General features: G+C 34.8%; 1 protein-coding gene across 16 annotated transcripts in view; it reads right to left on the bottom strand.

The window, feature by feature from the left end:
* Nucleotides 1-15,538, bottom strand: part of LOC145962111 (bromodomain adjacent to zinc finger domain protein 2B) — a 157,364-nt gene that overhangs the window by 140,349 nt on the left and 1,477 nt on the right. The gene's annotated exons all lie outside the window — the stretch shown is intronic.

Raw genomic sequence — 15,538 nt, 5'->3', positions numbered from 1 at the left:
TTGATTCCTCTCATTATTTTGTATAGAAAAGTATTAAGGTGAGATAATCGAAAAATGAATATTTTACAAGATATTTTACGGTTTATGTAAAATTAAGAAATGATTTCAAGCCTCATAACTCGGAAAGTACTTAATGAAAACTAACTTAATTATAGTGTTTTGGAAAGCTCTCGAGATAAGCTACAAGAATATGCAATGAAAAACAGTAGGTTCCATTTAAGAAATTGAAGGTGACCTTTATGTGACCTTCAAATGACTATCCAAGGTCAAATTTTTGCCACTATCTTCTGTCCCCCTCGAAGTCAAGCAACTTTTATTTGAAACATTTTGTTGTACATTCAAAAATAAAAAAGTTATTGGGGTGGGTAACTTAAAATGGCTCACCCTGTATATAAATTATCACGTCTACATAAGTTGTATTTATTTAATAGCGTGACGTCACGCGAAATTATTACAAAAGAGACAAAAAAAATCGACTCGTGTACGCGTCACACCTGTCACCCTGGGTCCATGCAAATAGAGCAGTGCGTGATGTTTGCTACGCACGCGTAGACCGTTTTCTATACGAATAAAGATTGCCAAGGCCGATTAACATGCGTAAGTAAGAACCGACATGAAATCACTTTCGAGTTATGCACTCGGATATATCGAAAACACATGAAAACCGGTTGCGGAAAACGCGGCAGAGAAATGATGAAACGCGATATTTGCATAAATACATTAATCGCTCGTTTATTTCCTGTATATGAGTCGCGATTGCACCAAGGAAGAAATTTGTCGCGCTCACGCTCACAATATTTCGCAAGTGGACACGCGTGTCGCTGCGAATCTCTCGAAATCGCGATACGGTACAAAGCTTTACATATAGTGACGGAAAATATTCTCATTTTTCAACAACAATAAAATATACAAAACCAGACGCGCGCTATGATATTTCTATGAATTTATAAAAGCTTTTATATTTTTTTCAGCGATAAATCCCTTCCAGGCTTTTTCACTCGAAAAAAGAATAGATATTAAGACCATTTAATATTTCAAACCATCTTCTCTCTCGTTCTTTTATCATTACAATTTTGTTATGATTCCTACTGTCAAGATATAAACTTGCACATCCGATATTTTTACGACTTGATTATGCGTTCTCTTCTTATTACGAGCAATCGAACGGATGCGATCTCCGCGTCGTCGATCCATTGTTCGAGCGTATTGTATAACATTTGTTATTGATCTCTCTCTCAAGTCTGTATAGAAAGACTAGGTCTGTGTTAAACGAGACAAATAATCGCCATGAATGGAACCGCGGTAACAATGAGCTTCTACTATGAGCGACCGTCGTGCATAAACGACACAGCGTATACGATAAATTATTTTTCATTATGCTTCAATTTTGCATCTGCTCGTTAATGCATGGAACGCATTGCACTTTTCTCCGTATTTTATTAATTTGTTGTTAATATCTCGTATATTAAGTCGATTATTTCAACAAATTGTTTTCGTCATTAACAGCTGTTTGTGGGGATTACTCGAATCATTTATACAATCCATTTCTCTTATTAAATTATGATAAAATTTGCCGATATTAGATTTAGATTAGATATTTTATTTAACTTTATTCTTTCAAAAACATAAAACTATTTACAACAAATTAATATTATTCAATAATTCAATATCTCTGACAGAGAAAATAAAATTTAAAAACTTATAGAAATTATAATTATTTTTTCCTTAAAATCTTTTATTCTTAATAAAAATTTACAAAAAAAAACTTACAATTCTTCAAAAAAGCTTTGTCAAAACTAATACAATTAATAATGTTGGGTAAATAATTATAAAGTCGTTATTAAAGAAATTAATTATGTAGGAAATATTGTAATTATTTTAGTATAATAATTATTTCGTAATTAATAGATCTATACAAGATAGTTTATCGGTAATTTAGAATAAGCAATGGAAATGTAGATTCAATTTTGCTCCAGTTTCACACGCGCTATGGCTTTCATGATACACGAATGTACTAGTCAACTCGTATCGATCACTCGCGGTGGCTCTCATGTAACTCCCATGTCCCTTCTCCTTCTCTATAACGGGTAACACCTAATGTCGTAATGAGTCGATAGACGTCGTTAGACGATACGGAAATTCGATTATCACCGAACGCATCGTCGAACGTATCGACGCGTTTCATGTATGTGGTAATTTTTGCTCGAACGTGTAAATGTTCACATATATACGACTGTGTATATGTTACGCATTATATCTAGTTATTGCGTCATTAAATCCATTTCTGTGATTCTTTCGATGCGATATAGATACTTAAATATAATATAAATCATTAATTCTTAAAGCTAAAAAAATCAATTTTTCTAGACGTTTGTATTTGTATCCTAAGTGAGTCTGAATTATTATACTTTAAGTATCATGTCCATCAACAAAATATTTTGTATCGTTTAAAATTTGTATGCGCAAATATATTTCCATGGCATTTTAAATTCTCATTAAGTAAACACAGGTTATTAATATCCAACACATATGGTCATAACTGATAACAATACATCTCATTAGCATAATGGTGAGAGTGAGAGCCGATCGAGTAGCTTAGCTAAGCATAGTGTCCAGAACTAACTCCACTTGACACGGTCATTGTCATTTAAATTATTTAACGTCAAAGCTAAAAGAGTGTGTCGCGTAGACATTAATTACTTTAGCGCCAACGCACGAAAGAATAAATAAGAAAACAACAAATTCGCGTTACGAGAATATTAAAATTGAAATATATACGCGAAAAATGTGTGTAAATTAACTTTAATAAATCTTTCCGTCGCATCCGAGTCGTAATTTAAATGAACAGATTGCACATCTTAGTAATACGTACTAAAACTGCGTATGGTCGATCACTTGGGAATACAGTTAATCAATGGGGAATCAGTTCTATTCAGGGGCGTGCATCGCTAACGGTAAAAGTTTTGAATCCCCTTGTAATATCGTAACGATCGTCTGCTCGTCGATCGCAGAGTTGCACTTTGTCATTTGTCAGCCGTTCTACTCGCACGGTGATATGAATTTTATATTTAAATATGCATAATTAATCCACAAAAACGGCCGTCCCTGATCGCTATTTCGTAGATGAAACAACACATTATTATGCACACTACGCTACGCGTGTAACGCATAAAACCAATATTCATAAAAATTTCGAATGTGCAATAATTTATGTAATTCGTGTTTGTGTCATTGGGAAAAATACGTTTAACATTCAAAATTCGTAATTCGTCAAATATCTATATATAATTTATAAATAAATTTATAAATATATAATATATTATATATATATATATATATATATATATATATAATATATTATATATTTATATAAATTATATATTTATAAATATTTATAATAAATATAAATATATAATTTATATATTTATATATATTATATATAATTTATAAATAAATTTATAAATATGTATAATTTAAATATATGACTTAGAAACATAGAATCTCGTTCTTCTTTTCTCTTATCGTGCATTATTATCTGGAAAGAGATTCTAATAACAATCGATAATATGGCAATTATTATAGCAATCGTTTTCGGATACTTGCGAGCCTCTGTAATTTATCGTAACCAATTTCATCGTGTATTTCATCGCGAGGGCACGCATCGCACAAACATTTCGTATCTTCGCCCGCCGCCTGTCGCCTTTTCTTTCTCCCTTCTCGCCCATCCGGCTTTTCCAGCTCTCAGACCCTCTCCTTTGAATCTCGACCATGCAACGAACGAGGGCCACGTTCGATCACCGCCAAGAATCCGGGCGCTACCTTTCTCTCGCTCGTCTTCGTACGACTCTCTCCCTCTCTCTATGCCCCTCTCTTTCTCCCTCTCTCACACACACACACGCACCCTCCGTCTTTTGTCCTACCCTCTCGTACACGCATATATATATAGATACACGCGCGCGTGTGCAATCATTCGGACACACATTCAACGGAATGGCCTTTCTACTCTCCTCGATCCACCGCCGCAGTATCCACCGCTTTCTTCTTGATTTCACTCGTTTGCACAGAAATCGAATTTTCACAGCGACTCAGATGACGTCGAAGACGTCAGCCGTAGAGTAGAAAAGGAAATAGTGCAACGATAAAAAAAAGAAAGAGAGAGAAATTAGAAATATTGGGTCTCAAGAATATCGATACAATTCTCTTAAAAATCAATATTGCAAATAAAGTCACGATATCGATAATTCTCAGCAGGAAGAAAACATTTTTATAAAATATATAAATAGAAATTGGTGATTAGCCACAGCATACATGTAATAATAATAATATATCGCAAAAATTTATAAAAGATTTTTCATTATTCGCAATATTCTACACGCATGCGACGCAGAGATAGAAGTTTAAAAAAGAATAACATGCCACCGTGGATCTCCTAGAAGTGACATTTATCCGAGAAATTTTCGTCTTGCAAAGATATAATGTGGATAACCGATGACTCGTTCAATTCGTGTCGCAAGCGTACGACGATTTCAACGTCCGATGCCCGGGGTTAGCGAGAGATTACTCGTCTATTCTCTACCGGAGGAGACCATCGTCCGCCCTCTCTTCGCCCCTCGGCCGCGCCTCTCACTCGCTTCGTTCGTCTCGCCGAACAACGAGAATACGACACGACGTGACTTCTGGACGAAATGTGTGCGCTGGACGGACGGTTGTTGCGTGGAAAGGAACGCTGCTGCGAGATCCGCCTCGCCGCGAGGATGGAGCTAAAACGAGTTTCGTGCGGCTGTTTCGGGGGAAGGTCTTTCGCGATGAGTCCACTCACTTTGCTCGCACCAACGACGCTCGTGTTCGTGGATCGGGATCTTAAGTTACATTTTAACTCCGAGATGCTCGCGAGGCTACTTCGCAATCGACGATTTTTACATCGTATCGTGCCAGAGTACTGCTCTATGTTGATTGAAATGCGATACGTTGTTCATAAATAAGTCACTTTAATTAAGAACAGCAAGTCTACAATATCGGGGAAAACAAGAAATAACGTTGATCAAAAATCTCAATTCTGTTGAAACAGCAATAAATAATAATATCCAATCAAATATTGCATAGTCTTTTATAAATGTTATTATTAGATAGAATTGATTAACTTGATAGAATTGATTAAATTTGAAACTTACTATGTATATTGAGTAGACGTAAATTATATAAAAAAATTTCTCTCTCTCTCTTTCTCTGCAAATTTATCCCGAGATTCATCTTTTTTGCAATTAATAATTTTTAACTTTATAGCTGTAATAATTCCGATTAAATTCAGATCTCTCTCAAGAGATTACGTTATACAAGATGAGGGAATATTATTACACAAAGTGAGAAAGAAAAATATACGAATAATAAAAACGACACTTCGACAAACGTATTTCCGTAAATACTGCAATTTCGCAAATAGTTAACAAAACAATAGCGAAACGAGTCAAACTTAGAATTATTTTCTACAGGTTTCCTTCGAGAGTGAGAGAGAAAGAGAAATAATTTCACGCCTAGTTGGGCACGGTTTGTATATTCGGAAACCTGCTTATGCAGCCTTGACTTTGTGAACACCGTTATACACACTACCATCCACCTCATGCGTCAACATTTGCTTGTAAATTAATTAAAGTTATTTTAAATGTATTTAAAATACGTCCAGTTCTATATTTAAAATTCAAATACAACATTTTTCCACGTATAATTAAGTTTATAGTTATTAATACACTAAATATATACATTCAATTTAAATATCAGATATATTTATCGTTAATCAATTTACACGCATGTGCATGTACGCACGCATACACCTGAAAACTACAAATTCAGATTATAAATTCTCTTAAATTCAACGCTCACATTGATTATTTTTCTTCTCTCTCTTTCTCTCCCATTGACACATATTATAGAAATATATTCTCATTTTGTCATAAAATACATAATACGAAATTTCAAAATATGTTTTCTCCCAAATTCACGATTGTTTTACCGTTATTTTATTTCACAACATTATTAAAAATTCAATTTTTTATTTTTTAATTAATTCGTTCGATTTATCTGCCATCTTTTTCAAAAGAAGAAAATGATTTTCTGTGAAATAACATTGTGTTATGCGAATAATAGAATACTCATTACACGAATTATTACAAAAAGATAAGCTTCGAATGAGATACTTTTGTGAAAGACGCGATGATCGAATATATTTCCTGCCAAACTGTGGAACGACCTTTTCTTCTTCTACCTCATCCTCCAAATAATGAATACAATACGACACGACGTTGGGGATAAAACGCGCGCGCGAAACAATGAGCTCAAAAAAAAGGAAGCTGAATTCGACGGAGCGAGAGGCCGGCAAAAAGCAGCGCTAAAAGCAGGAAAAGTTTCTCAAATGTCAACTCACAAACTCCAAACGAATCACGAGATGTCTCGGGTACTTATTTTTACGATTTTCTCTCTCGGTAAATAAAACGGTTATATGTAGTATATGGTCTCTTTTTAAATTTTTTATATAACTTGATATAATAAATCTCTCACATTTCTCACATGGTATTGAGGAAACGTACAAGAAAAAATGAATAAAAGAATTACAAAATCCTGTGTATTGCTTCTTTTGCATATGTTTAAAGTAACCGATTTTAAATATCATGGTCGGAACGAAAATATTAGAAAGAGTTCGAACATGCGTACAATGAAGCATGTTGAAATAATTGTTGCGCTGTTATTTTCGATGAAGCTGACGCAGAAAAATTCCGCACGCTCGCAACCACGATAGCCATGCGGAAATGGTCACGATTCGAGATTTTCATGTGTCACTCGGTCGAGATATTCGCGCGGTAGAGCTCACAATATTATACTTTGAGGTATTGCGACTATTTTATACCATCGGAAAGCGCGTAAATAATTTTTGCGTGAAGAATCGAGTTGTTAGAAAACATTTACTGTTGTTAGACTCTTGCAATATATCTTTTTTATACCTCACATAAATAACTGAAATGTCTCCAGCTTTAGAAATAAACATAATTCGTAGTTTTTCGCAGAAAAGATATTTATTAAAGTAAAGAATTACAAACTTTTATGTAAATTATTTTATTTGATAATTTAAAAAAAGCAATAAGTGTATCTATTTAAATTTTGTAAAAAAATCTTAATCTTTCACATATTTTTATTTAAAATTTGAGATAAAGAGAATTTTATTTTAGAGATGTTTGTAATTTCCTAAATATTTTTTTTTATTGTGTGTGTTTTCTAAGAGAGGTAAAACGCAACAAGCTTCAAGTGGTTTCAAGATTTGAAAATATACTGAAAAATATATAAGAGCAAAATTAGCAAACAGAGAATTTAAAAAAAAATTTCCCGAGTCTCAAGATGTAATTCCAGAATTCCCCGATTTTTTCAGGTATAAAAGAAATCCCCGAGAATTTCAGATTTTCCATGTTTTTCTCGAAGAATAGATCCCGAATAATTATTAAAAACAAATATTAGCAAGGAGTATTAATTAAAATCACGATATTCTATTGACTTAATCTATATATCGCTCAGTATTCGCTAGGGTTTCTATCGAACATTGCTCGGAGTTTTCGCTACCTTTCGCGTCGCTTACGCGTTTCTTTTTCGTCCAAGCGTGGAAAAAGGCAGACGGCGACAGTTCCGACAACGCTATAGCCGTTACGATGGCCCTCGTTTCAAACGCAAAGCGATTAAGTAACGAAGCACGCTCGCGCCGTCCCCTCTCTCCTCTCTCTTCTTCGTTCACCCCGTGCACGAGAATAAATTCACCCCGTACGGGTCGTGCGGGGATCGATACGCACGATTATTTCGGGAACTCGCCCCGTTCGTCGTCGTCCCTCGAGAACGACGAGCGACAAAGCGAGAGGAGGCGAGCGAAAGAGAGAGAGAAAGGGAGAGAGAGAGAGAGAGAGAAACCTCTCTCGCTCTCCCCCTTTTCTCCTCTGGAACGGCGAAGGCTGCTCCGAGAGATAGCGCGGGGAAAGCAATGGCTCGGGAAAGATCGAGCGAGCACGTAGCGTCGTCTCGACGACGAGGCGCGCGGCAACGTTTTGCGGATCGATTTCCGTCGAAAACGCGCTGCGGGCTACCACGGCGACACGGTCCTCTCGTCCTCCGTCCCCCTCGCCCTCTGCCTCCTCGCGCGAACTAGTCCGAGACTCTCACGATACAAACGACGTTGCGTGACCGAGCGAACGGTGTCTCGTAATAAAGGACTAAAAATCATCCGAAGGCGTAGGAGCGGCGGTTTCTTCGTTGTACGCGTTGTAAACGTCGATCAATTTACCGATCACGGTTGATATGAGTGCTGAGTTAGTGTTAGAATTATTCACTATGCAGAGAGATCTTTAGAAATTTTACGAATTATACGTAGGAAAAATACAGTCTTTCTCTGGCAAAAATAATTCTTCAGTGATAATTAATTGATAAATCTGTTTTATTACACTATTGTAAATATAGATTTCATTATGATTCTATTAGACATTCATTATTCGGTTCTATTTATAAAATTATAGAGCTATCAAATTTATTCTTACTTAATCTTTTATATATTTTTGGTGTAATTCTATTAAAATATATATTAGCAAAATTAAATATATTAAATGTAATAATATATATGCATATAAAATTGCATATAAATAATGCTTATTTTTAAAACATTACTTATAAATTTTCAACTATCTCATCGTTTAAAGAAATCTATATTTCGTTGCAGAATGTTAATTTTTTCCTTATTTCATACGTATATTGTAATTCAATAGGTTGTTTTTTATCTTTCTATTATGAATTTTCTAGATATAGCCTCGGAGCCTATTATCGGAATAGTATTATAAAAACTCAAGTGATCGAGAAAAACGCTTAAGGAGTGCTTAAATTATCAATGACTATACACCTAGCTCTACGATGGTTACGTAGTTGTTTTTTTCTATCATAATTAATTAAAATGCGCATTCGCGCATCATGAATTCATGTTCAGTGGCCACAACATTCGCGTTTCTTATTTCCCGGATCGATGTAATTTTAGACGAGTAGTCGTTATCGATTGATGACCCATTCGGAATTACTGCACTTCGCAAATCGCGTACGTCAGAATGTCGCAATGTCTTTCCTCATTAAGCTCACAATTGAACAAAGATAAGTGGAATTACATTTATCGCAGATGTCGTGAAAATTCGTTCAATTATAATAATGGTTAAAAAGAATTTTATGTTGTATTTTGTTTTATATTTGAAAGCATAAAATTGATACTTTCCTTCCTCCCTCCTCTCCCCTTCTTTTTCCCCCTCTCTCTCTCTCTCTCTCTCATGTGCGCGCGTTTGAATATTTGCAGAAATTATATATGACATATGAATAATTTGATATATCATATAATATTGAGATGTATAATAGGTATTAATAATATCAACTATACATCTCAATATTATTTAATGTTAATCTTGGAAACAATATCTATATTTGTTTAAATTAAAAAGCTCCACCTTTAGAATTTATAATAAAAATTTAGATAAAATTGCACAACTTTGATATAATGGCTGTTGTTATTCTGGAGACAGAGCACAACGACATAAAAAATATTAGGAATACGAGAAGGATGTTATATTGTAATGGAGCTGCTATAATTTGAAAGTAAAAAAGCATAAAGCTTAAAAATTTTTTTTTATTTTTTTTCTCACAAAATGGAATATATTAACTGTAAGAGAATTATATATAAGATAATTATATATATATTAATATATTAATATATTAATGCTAATGTATTAATTGTAATATATTAATTAATATATTAATTGTAATATAATTATAACTTTTTATATATAATAATCAATTATACATTAAAATCATATTAATATAGTAACTATAAGTTGTTAAAACTGTAACAACATTCTCGCATTAAAATATCATGTCATATCTGATAAGAGTAATAAGTTTGCAACACTCTCCGGCAGTTTCTTTGTTTTTGTCGCCGTATTTCGAGATTGACATGAGGAACTTTTAGTTAAATATAGCAAAGTTAGAACATGCGCATCTATTCACCAAACTTATCGAATATATGATTATATGACACATTTGCAGAAGATATTTTGAGATAAGAGTGTTTCATTTAAAAATACAATCCTTCAATAAATCTATTCGAAATGTCTATCCTCTTTAACTAATTTAATTTGTAATCCACACAATTGAGATACAATCGAGGTACATTAAGATTCTTCAACATTTTTCGAATGTGCATGCATAATGAGATTTGTAAATTATTCGACAGAGAAAACATCTTCTCAAAGAAGCGTACATAAAAATCACCATAATTTCATTGAATTTAGAGAATTAATCGAAGGCTGCTAGATTCTTAACTTAAGAAAGCTCAAGGAATTTTTTACCATTCAATCTTCAATATTTCTTGCGATTCAGAATAATTTCAAGAAGTAGATCGATATTATATATAAATTAGATATACATAAAATTTTGTAGATATTAAAATATATTTAATAGCCTATTTAAAAAATGTCTATTGACCATTCGAATAATGAGTTAATAAAATGAGTTGAGTCATAAATATATTCGTATTCATTCACGACGTGCTGGCTAGTAGACTCAGATTCATGGTTTCTTTATTCATGTATGCTAATTGCGGTATACAGATTACGCCAGCCGGTCACGAGATTCGGTGGATATCGCGCGCACGGTAAGCTAATCGAATGCAACAGTCGATATCAATTGCGCGAAATACCAACACATGTATCACATTGTATATTATATACTCATGTTTTTTAATACATTTATAATTAGTTACTGACGGAAAAGAATTCTTTGTGAAGGCTATTTATTGATAATTAGAGATATATTTAGAAACTTCATATATTCTTTAGCTTCAAAATAAAATCTAATATTTAAGAGAACTGAATACTTGACATTGTAATACGGAAAATTTTCACTCGAATAAAGAGGTGTCTTCTTTTTTTTTCATATCTCTTTAACAGCTATAATTAGTTAATTTTAGATCGTCAATTAATATTAGAGAAATTCTCAAATTATTCAAGGGATATTAAACACAATCGATTAAACATTACACGAAATATATATCTTACTAATAAGTGCCATCTGTACGATGTTGATTCATCCTAAGCTAAGTCTCTTTGTCGTCGATCGCGAAGACTAACGTACGTGCGTTACTCGTTTTTACAGCACTGATAGTATCAGCTGCTTCATATGCCATGGCATTCCTCGCCTTCGGCGATTAGTCACGTTTCGATTTCGTAGGACGATCGACCGTTGCACGAAACAGCCGCCAGTTCCGTGACGCGTTTTAAATGGCCGTTCAAAACAACCCGCAAACTTCTATGCGTAAATAAAGTTCGGATCTTTGATATTTTATCTAACTAAATGTTTTCGTTAATCTTCAAAAATAATTTAGCCAAAAATTTTTGATACTCTTGAGTATTAGATTAGGATATACTTTTTAATAATCTACAACAAGTCGATTAATATAACACAATGACTTGTAAATCATGTAATATCAGTAATGATTAAATGATAACACTTATGTATCTAAAGCAATTGCATTATCAATCAGCTGTGAAGCAAACAATTTGTCATGTACTTGTGTATATATATATACATATATATAATTTCTTGTATGTATACATATGTGTGTGTGTGTGTGTGTGTGTGTGTGTGTGTGTGTGTGTGTGTGTGTGTGTGTGTGTATACAGGGTGTATCTGAAATGATGCACTAAACTTTAGGAGCGTATTCTAGAGGTCAAAATAAGACTTTTTTTTCCTATGACCATGGGTCCGCAAATGAACCCCCCTCCGAGCTAGAGGACCCTAAAGTTTGGGGAAAAAATTGAAAATTGGCTGTATTTCAGAAAAAAAAAATTGACGTTACCTATCACCCTCTCGTGAGAGATAAATAAATTTGCGTTGCGGGTGTTTGGTCAATTTTACACATTTTCGAATTTTAGGAGAGGGGTTCATTTGCGGACCCATGTTCATAAGAAAAAAAAAGTCTTATTTCGACCTCTAGAATACACTCCTAAAGTTTAGTGCATCATTTCAGATACACCCTGTATATAATCTTTTTTGTATATGTGTATACATATATATAATTTCTCGATATGAGACGCGTCTGCATATTTCGAATATACTTTTGAAATTGAAAAAATTTAACAATAAAACCGACATGTAAAAAATAATCGTGCAAAGTCATTGATCATGGAATACTGCGATATTTGATTAATTCTCAATCGTTAGCAATTCATTATAGAGCGTAATGCTGGTCGCCTCTCTTTCTCTACGCGAGATTACGACATGAACGCAATTTCGTTAAAACGGAACTCCAACTGAATGGGAGATTATAGTCGTGCGCGGCCTTCTGTCGCGTTATCGACCGCTTAATCACCAGCAAGGCGCACCTATCACCGATAACAGCGCGGTCTGTGTGCTTCGTATATTCTCCGATGCGATAAACGCGACCTCCCCGCGTTGACAAAAACAAAAAGATGGAATTTAGTAATCTAAGGATGATTGGCGACCGACGTTGTTCGCTCGACAAATATACTCCGCGATCAAAACAAGCATCTCATTGTGCGAATTTATCGAATATCTTTAATAAGCAAGCTTTTTTTATCATCTTCTCTCGACTTTTTTAAATTTTCCATCATAATTAAAGCTCTCGTCTTTCTTCTTTCGATTTCTTTATTTACGACAAATTTCAATTGGTGCTCGATCGATCGAAGGACCCGCAGAAATCACAATCGTCGGCGCAACGCGAGCAATTCGCGGGTTAATTCGGTATCATCGCGTCATCGTGCGGTCTACAAAAAAAGAATTCACGAGCAAACTCCGCATGGCTCTGGCAAGAGATGCGCGATACGCACACCGGTTACGATTCGATCGAGGCAAACATCGATGGGACGACGATGACACACGATGCGACTCATCGCCAAGCGAGTACGTATGTACCATCGATCAAACCGCAGCAGTGTGCTTCTCCCGCGTTAAGCTAAATCCACGACTAAGCAGAAGTGTGTACGGCTCACGCACGGTTCATGGATTATGCATCGCCTACATAGATCACGCGATAGTTCACGTAGACATAAACTATTGTTGCTTATGTAGATACAGCGATGACAAACAATGTCACGTTATGTGAACTTATAGACCGGTATTTAATTTTCCATGGAAAAAATAAGCCAGTAGTTCTTACCTACTTACTTTGATGCAACCCACAAGATGAGCATAAAACGCCAACGTAGATATGCAAATTTTTTAAACCGATTTACTTTGAGAATTTATTATATCTTAGATTATATAAACTGATTTTCCTATTTCACTATTAATCGAGCACCAGTAAAAGATCAAGAATTGTGATTGCAGCGAGAACAAAAGTTTCTGCTAAACGAATTTATTGAATTTCAAAGGCGAATTTATTCTCCGAGATCTTTGCCTTATAATTGCTCGCCGATAAAAACGCGAAAAGAGAAAGAGAGCCGGCCACAAGTTCTCGACTGTCGTAAGAAATGCCCTCGCGAAACGACGCGCATCTCTTGTTGCTCGACGCGCGATTTAGGTCGTTAACGGTAAAATGCGAGGAAGCCGCTCGCGAAACCGAGGCAGATCCGTTACCGATGGCGGTTCTCGATTTTGCCGGCTTAGCATGCTCTGAGAACGAGACGAGAGAGCCGGTGCATTCATCGCATGAGAACTGCACACCGGTTCCGTTTTTTTTCGTCGACGATCGTTTAAGCTTCAGGGACATGTCTATTGGAAAACTGATGAAATTTAATTTCTTTTCTCAGACTAACTATCGCGTACACGAGCGATCGTGCAAAAAAATGTTCAAGATTTAATATTAAATAAAATTAAATATTAAATAATTATTTTTCAATTACATATATATGTATATATGTTGCGTAGAATGCAAAATATTTGCTCGATATTTCTACTGACAAAGACAATTAGCTTCAGATCCCGAAAAAATTTTGCGACGAGTATTTATGTTCCTTTCTCACGGCTAGGGAAATAAATTTGGACGCCGGTTCACTTTATGTCGACAACGTTCGGTTTATATTTCTGGCGTGTATCCTAAGCTATTTTTTCATTAGACACGCAATCGTATTTTAACGTTAAAAAATTGATAAGTATAAAAATTTAATAGCATCATTAATACAAATTTATCGTTTTATAGAAATGATTAGAAAGATGTATCTATATAAAAATATGCAATTATTTAAATCTTTAAATATATTTTCTCTACATCTGCTCCAAAGCCGTGGATTTTAACCGGTTCATCAATCATCAGGCGAATTAGTCTAACGAAAAAAAGTCACTCGTGGCTTATAAATAAATCTACAGTAGCCGTGATAACATATCGCGTACAAGAGAGAATTAACCCTTTGCCCTTCAAGCTATTTTAGATCCAGCAGGTGAATACAAAATAATAATTCGGTGATGTCAGACTTTCGTATACACTTTGCCACACGTAACGCTCCCAAGTTACGTAAGCGCGGAAAAGCGTTAATCAGAGCCGATATTCCGCAACAACGATGCGGACGGTTACGCGATTTATACGCGTCGATTACGCGAAGCGCGTCTTGCCGCGAATTCCTTCTCCAGGATTTTTTTCGCGCCGGGAGAGGAGAAGCGACAGAGATTTCTCCGAGGCGGAACTTTCGATCGCGATCGCTAACAAACGCGTTTCTCGCGCGACACGTCTAATTACTCGCCTCGCTTCCACGCGAGGACGAGCCGTCTCGAAGGACGCTCAAGACGATCCGTTACGACATTAACGAAATTACCCGGTATCGTTTCGTGACGAGGTATCGCGACTATGGTATTTTCTTTTTTTTCAGAATCCTTTTCAAGTATACTTTTACATTAACCGTGCTCGCGACTCAACCTTACTTTTTTTTGCATAGATTACAACTTAACTAAAAGCACGAAACATAATAGAAACAAGAGGAATAAAAAATTGTTTCTTTAAAATTTATTATATTGTTTAATTTGAAGAAAAAAAAACATGCCGCTTTATCGCAATTTATTATACATGTTCCATGCTTTTAAATAAAGATATATGTATAACAATGCTATTTTAGAAAAAAAAAAGATACGGATAAGTTAGACAGATTAAACGACGTCAGTTAAAATCTGAAACGTCTCAGGCACGCGAGGAGGAAAGACGGAAAATAATGTGTCCTGCTTCTCTTTTTCTACGAAACACACGAATACTTTTCGTTCACGTGCACTATCGTATGAATGCGTAATAGAACGACCGAATACATGCGTTATGAGGGAAATGCAAACATACATATTTCACTCGCAGTGCGTGCATTCGTCCGTTCATTCCTTCACGTCTTCATACAATATAATACACACGAGTGACAAGTACTCGTTAATACATTTTTTGTCCACTTTTTTTTATATTACAGACACGGAAAAATATACTTGTAAAAGATGTACTCATATTTTTATCGTGAAAATACATAATTTTGAATTTGTATAAAATAAACTTTTTTGT

This window comes from Camponotus vicinus, unplaced genomic scaffold, assembly GCF_025532165.1.
Source record: "Camponotus vicinus isolate PSW18456_S1 unplaced genomic scaffold, iyCamVici1.0 SCAF_11, whole genome shotgun sequence".
In the NCBI taxonomy this organism is placed as follows: domain Eukaryota; kingdom Metazoa; phylum Arthropoda; class Insecta; order Hymenoptera; family Formicidae; genus Camponotus; species Camponotus vicinus.
The sequence above is the reverse complement of the archived record's forward strand: the minus strand, read 5'-3'. Positions and strand labels throughout refer to the sequence as shown.